Raw genomic sequence first — 5,700 nt, forward strand, 5'->3', positions numbered from 1 at the left:
TCCAGGGCTAAAGATTCAATTTGCAGATTGAAAGGGATCGATGAGGTCTGAATAGGGTAAAACAATGATAAATCCCAATTTAGAAAGTTAAAACTGCAGAAGATTAAGGTTAAAAAGAAGATCCTAAAAGTCAATGAAAGAAAAAGTAAGTTATATATAAGCAAAAAGAATTAAGCTGGCTTTGAATTTCTCAGCAGTATCACTGGATGCCAACAGGCAATGGAGAAATGACTTCAGTATTTTGAGGAAGAACATTTGTAACCTAGATTTTCAATTTAGACCTAGCCAACTGTTAATCAATGGTGAGAGTAAAACAGGAATATGTGTAGACATTCAAGAACTTAGAAAATTTGCTCGATGTATCCTTCCTAAGTTATCTACTCCAGCAAAGTGAAAGAGTAAACTCAAGGAAGGGGCTGATGTGGGATCCAAGAAACAATGTGTGGTGTGAACTAAGAGAATCACAGAGATTCTAAAGATCTGAACCCCGGTCTTCTTACTGGGTGAGTGTATCAATGTGCCTATTGTTGAAATTAATTTAATCAGAACTTTCCATCTTACATTTCTCAAAGTATTCAATTCTATACGGAGGATTTCTCTAAAAATTATAAATCATTGTACTAGGTTAGGTCTGAGCCACTTCCTACTTCCTTCACTCCTACCTCCTGTGCTCTTTCCTACCTCAGAGTGGCTAGTTTTCAGCCATTTGGGCCACTCTCTCTGGGATTTGGGGCCAGATTTTTTTTTAACCTTGTCTTATTTGTAAGCCTTAATTTGGTAGCCCTGTTTCCTGGGCTCAAATATCAGTCCCAAAACCCTTAACATTTCTCCCATGAAGCTTAGGAATCTTCATGCAAAAAGTCTTAGTGGTCTAAGCCATCTTCCGAGCTTCCTGATGTAGGTATACAGGTTAGGCTCCTAAACTGACCCCTGCTCTGTGTTTTCCAGAACTTGCAAAACACTTGTGCCTCATTGCTCCAGCATAAAAATGGGTCTATAGATAATGCTTCCCTCCATTCTCTTCACTTGGAGAGTCATATAATACAGTAGTATATTAAGAGTTCTGAGGACCCTGGCAGAAAACAAACAAACCTAATTAACATTGTTTAACCCAGCATCTCCTAAACATAATTGACCAGAGAATCTCCTCTTCCCCTTTTTATTTTTCTATTGTAGGGGAGAAGCAATATATTTACTTACCTTACCCATTTAGGTTCATGACTGAGACCGCTATAATAAAAGACAAATTAACAAGAGAAAAGCATATATATTTAAGTTTTACCTAACATGAGAGCCTTTAGAAATGAAGACCCAAAGAAACAGAAAAGATTGTATTTTTATGCGCAGTGGTGGCAGAAGTATGATGGGAGGACAAAGGAATATTACCTAATGGTAATAAATTGGGGGAAACTTAGCAAGGCCTGTTTGTTCAGATTCTTTAAAAAAAAAAAATCCAAAAGAGACAGGGCATTGCTTTGTCACCCAGGCTGGTGTGCAGTGGTTCAAACATAGCTAAATGCAGCATTGACATCCTGGGCTCAAGAGGTCCTTCTGCCTCAGCCTCCCAAATATCTGTAATCACAGGCATGTACCACCATGCCTGGTTAGCTTTTTAATATTTTTGTAGGGATGGAGTCTTGCCACGTTGCCTAGGCTGATCTTAAACTCCCGAGCTCATATCATTCTCCCACCCTGGCCTCCCAAAGTACTGAGATGACAGGTTCGAGCCACTGCACGTGGCCTTGTTCATGTTTTTCTCTGTGTCCATGTATCTTCATTCCTTTTCTCTGGGTACAGGGAGGACTCCTCTGGGATGAGGGTCTTATGCCCTACTTTAGAGAAAAGTCGGAGAATTATTTTATGGCCCACTTCAGGGGAGAATGGCAAAGGTCATAGAGACCTTCCTGCTTCTGCTCTTTTCTTAAGTGCCAAGGTGCCATGTTTTGGAGTAGCATATTCTGAACTGCATGACTATAACATCCTTTAACATTCTAAGAAGTTAGGTTTTCTTAGAGCACATTTTCACAAATGCTATTCTAGCAACAAAGCCCATCTACAGAGTGGTGTGTGTACCCATTGCATGCTTTATCTGTGGCATAATTTTAGATTGCAAGTCCCCACCTATGTTGGTTAATTCTGCTTCACATGAAAGAGACAGCCACGGGGCCAGCCCTGAACCAAGATCCCTGTCACCAAGATCCACTGTTCCTGCTATGGTCAGGCAAAGAGAAGGGTAAGAATCTACTCTGTGAACTCAGAGAGGTCTGAGTCTGGGTGTTTTGAGCACTGTATCTGGAGAGGTATAAAGATGATATAAAATTATGTCAAACCACTGGAAACAAATAGAGTGAAATTACATAATGTGCCAAGGGAGCAAGAACAAATGGGGTGACCAGAACCATATGTATGCAGCAGCTTAATAAATATTTTTGATAGTGACATGATGATGATTAAACATAGAGAGGCTCAGATGCCTAGGATCCCAAGAGGATAGAGTGGGACCCTGACACTGAGATCACCGACTGTGAGCTTGCTCTTGTTGTGGAATGAGCTCTTGCTCCCTGCCTTTTGGCAGCTCTTGCATCAGCCGTGCTTCCTCTCCCTGTGGTCGTAGAAGGAGCAGGAGGGCAATGTGCAGAACATCTGCTTAATGGAAGAAATGGGACACTCTGATTTTGCCCATTACTTTGAAGATGAATTTTAAAAGGGAAGTTAAATTAATTAAATGCAATCAGACTTGCTGCTTTCCTTACAGATCAGGTATTTACTTTTGTAAGTCACTGGTCCCTGAATATTTACAGCCTGCCTTTTCTATTCATGTGTACATGAAAGGCAGTGTGCATGGTGGTTCGAAGTGATTGTGGAGTCAGAGAGACTTGTGTTTGAATCCAGCTCTGCCAGTTACTTGCCGTAATTGAACTAGTAATTGACTAGCCAAGTCCCTTTTTTAAGTCTCAGTGTACTTGGTTATAAAATGGAGCTAACATCCTCCTCATAGTACTAATATGAGGAGTACATTAAAATACTGCGTATAAAGTACTTAGTACACTTCCAGTCTCACAGTCAGTACTCAATACATAGTAGCTTTCATTAATAGTTCATATGCTATCTCCCTACTAAACTGTCCCTTGAGGGTGTAGGCTCCATGTACTTAATCTTTGTATCCTAAGGCATGAAGCCTTGAACACGGTATACAGCAATTAATTATTAATTGGTAACCTAAGATTATGCCACCATAGCTTAAGGGAAAATATGGGCAGTTATCCATTTAACCTGGAAAATTCGGTCTCCCAAATGAAATTTCACTATGATTTAATTTGGTTATGCCCTAATTAACATCTAAATAATGGCCACATCTATTATTCCTGAAGACTAGTATTGACATGTTTGCTCCCTATTGCATACAGACAGATCCATTTCTTTGCTTCGGTAATCTAGAATCTGCTTTCCCATCCTTTGCTTACATGTCTTGGGGGGTGCAGATGAGAATCAAGTCTTCCTCAAGTGCGCAGAGGGCTTCAGGTTGACCGCCATATTTACTGAACTGCTGGACCACTGGCTCCTCACCTCTCTGTCAATGCTGTGCTGGCTGGAATGCAGCAATGACGAGCTCAAAAGTTAGTTCATCACCTGGACAGTCGCATGCATTCACAAAACAGACAACACATAGGAAAACACATTTGGATGACAGATCGCATTTTTCACTGCCCAGCTGGACTTCTGCATGTCACATAAAGAGGGGCCTTGGGGACTTGCAAAACGACAATCTATGCTGTTGCCGATCTGCTCAGCCCACAGGGGAGTGGCAGGGGAGGCGAGTGGCAGAAACCAAGCCTTCTTGGGAGCACCATGCGTTCTTCTGCCTGCCAATCACAACGGCGATGTGACAGGAGCCACCCCCACCCAGCAAGGCTTAATGGCCGCATGCTGACTTAAAAACATAGTCCCAGGGAAGGCATTAACATTCTGAGCTCAGCTGTGTCATCTCGGTTGCCATAGCAATGCTGAGAAATATATTTTGTGTCCAATGGTTATTTCTCCACACTAATGAAATGGACATTTTTCTTCAGTGAATTGAATCAAAACTAATTGAGTAGTAATCAGCACAGACCCTGAAGTTCAGGGGAATGTAGTCTGACTAGCACTTTGTGGAAATGCAGAAACCATTAACTATCTTCAAATGAGATTTTTTTTTAATTAGTGGAATCTTAGTAACCTATTGCAGGCTGGTGTGTGCTATCACACAAAAAACTCGTCATTTGTTTAGTGCTGGGAGGGGAAATTTATTTTCAATTAATTCAAGTGCTGATAACATTCTGTGGCTTGTTGCATCCTCTCCTCCAATAAATATCCCAAACTGATGCGTGCTCCAAGATGGACTTTTAAATATATATATATGTGTGTGTGTGTGTGTGTGTGTATACACACTGTATGTAATTCATAATTTGGATTCTCAGATGTTTTCAGAAAACAGCGTGTTTTGCTGAGACCAACTGTTCCTGAAGCTCATTGAGCAATGGAGATGAAAAAGTGATTTTTAAAAACTATATCTTATTGTTTAATCTGTTCAACGTCAAATATCACTGTGATGGGAGAAACTACACAGAGATGGCTGGAAGCCATATGGAGTCATCATTTTTGTCCTCAGTATATCTACAAATTCATCCTTGATTAATCTTCCAGTTCTTTTTGCTTTCATTTGGATCATGAGTATAAACAAAAATACAAGTACAGACTGGTTCCCTAAGTGTTAACACTCCCCTTCTGAGAACATAATATTGAGTATTGTTATAAGTAGATCTTCATCTCCTTTGAATATGAGCCTAATTCACAGCAAAGAGACATTTGGTTACATGCAAATATGAGTGAGTTCCTTTACTACACTGTGATAGACTGGAAAGTTTCCTCTGAATCTTTTAAGACATCTGGCTTGTCAGGTGTGGTTCAATAGCGGGTTGGGGGTGGCTAAATGAGTTCCCAATTTCAGATGTCCTGCTTCTCTGATTTATGGAGTCCGCTGAGATGCGTCTGAGCTCTCTTTGCCCTCTGACTCTGTTGTGTCACCGGGCCTTGGGAAAATAAGAGTGTCCATTCTTCCTCCCCTCTGCCCTCCAGCATGGGGCTGGATCTGCAGGGGGCAGGTTCCTGAGCCTGGCATGAGCAGCCTCAGTAAGGCTGTGTGTGATCTTAGGGACAAGAGCACAACCAGGTTAAGGCAGGTGGGGTTTGAGAAAACCGCACCCCAGTATTTGGCAAACGAATAAACAGATGAATCATTTTCCTGGGACTCAGAGTCTAAAGCTTCCAACCAGAACTAAATTCACATTAAAAATTGATTGTGCCATAATTTTTAAGTACAGCCAGACCTGATGGCACATGTTAGCATTTCCTTGAGGTGAGATAAAACTGTGTGGAGTGAGTCTCTCCGCTGATTGGCAGGACAAGGTGGGGAGGAGGAGGTCAACAGGCAGAGGCAGCAGGCACTCTTCTTCTCCACAGACACCTTCTTTTTTTATAGCCTTTGGGTCTCAATGTGGGAGAAGACACAGTCTTCTGTCACCATGGCAACATAAGTGCATCACAGTGGGATTAGGGGGTTGAAAGGCAAGAAACACTAAGCTTGGAGGAGTTGGGGCAATCGAAAGAGGATGGACTTTTGCTAGAAATAAACACAAAAAGGTGGCAGGGCAATAGAAGAGA

The 5,700-nt window shown here is 41.5% G+C and overlaps 1 long non-coding RNA gene across 1 annotated transcript; it reads right to left on the reverse strand.

Moving 5' to 3' along the window:
- Positions 1-2,401: 2,401 nt before the first annotated feature.
- Positions 2,402-5,491, reverse strand: LOC112612312. The gene is made up of 3 exons (XR_003116841.1): positions 5,367-5,491; positions 3,465-3,589; positions 2,402-2,643 (listed from the first exon to the last, which is right to left on the reverse strand). It is a non-coding gene; the product is annotated as an uncharacterized LOC112612312 (long non-coding RNA).
- Between the last annotated feature and the right edge of the window lie 209 nt (positions 5,492-5,700).

This window comes from Theropithecus gelada, chromosome 1, assembly GCF_003255815.1.
Source record: "Theropithecus gelada isolate Dixy chromosome 1, Tgel_1.0, whole genome shotgun sequence".
Lineage (NCBI taxonomy): Eukaryota > Metazoa > Chordata > Mammalia > Primates > Cercopithecidae > Theropithecus > Theropithecus gelada.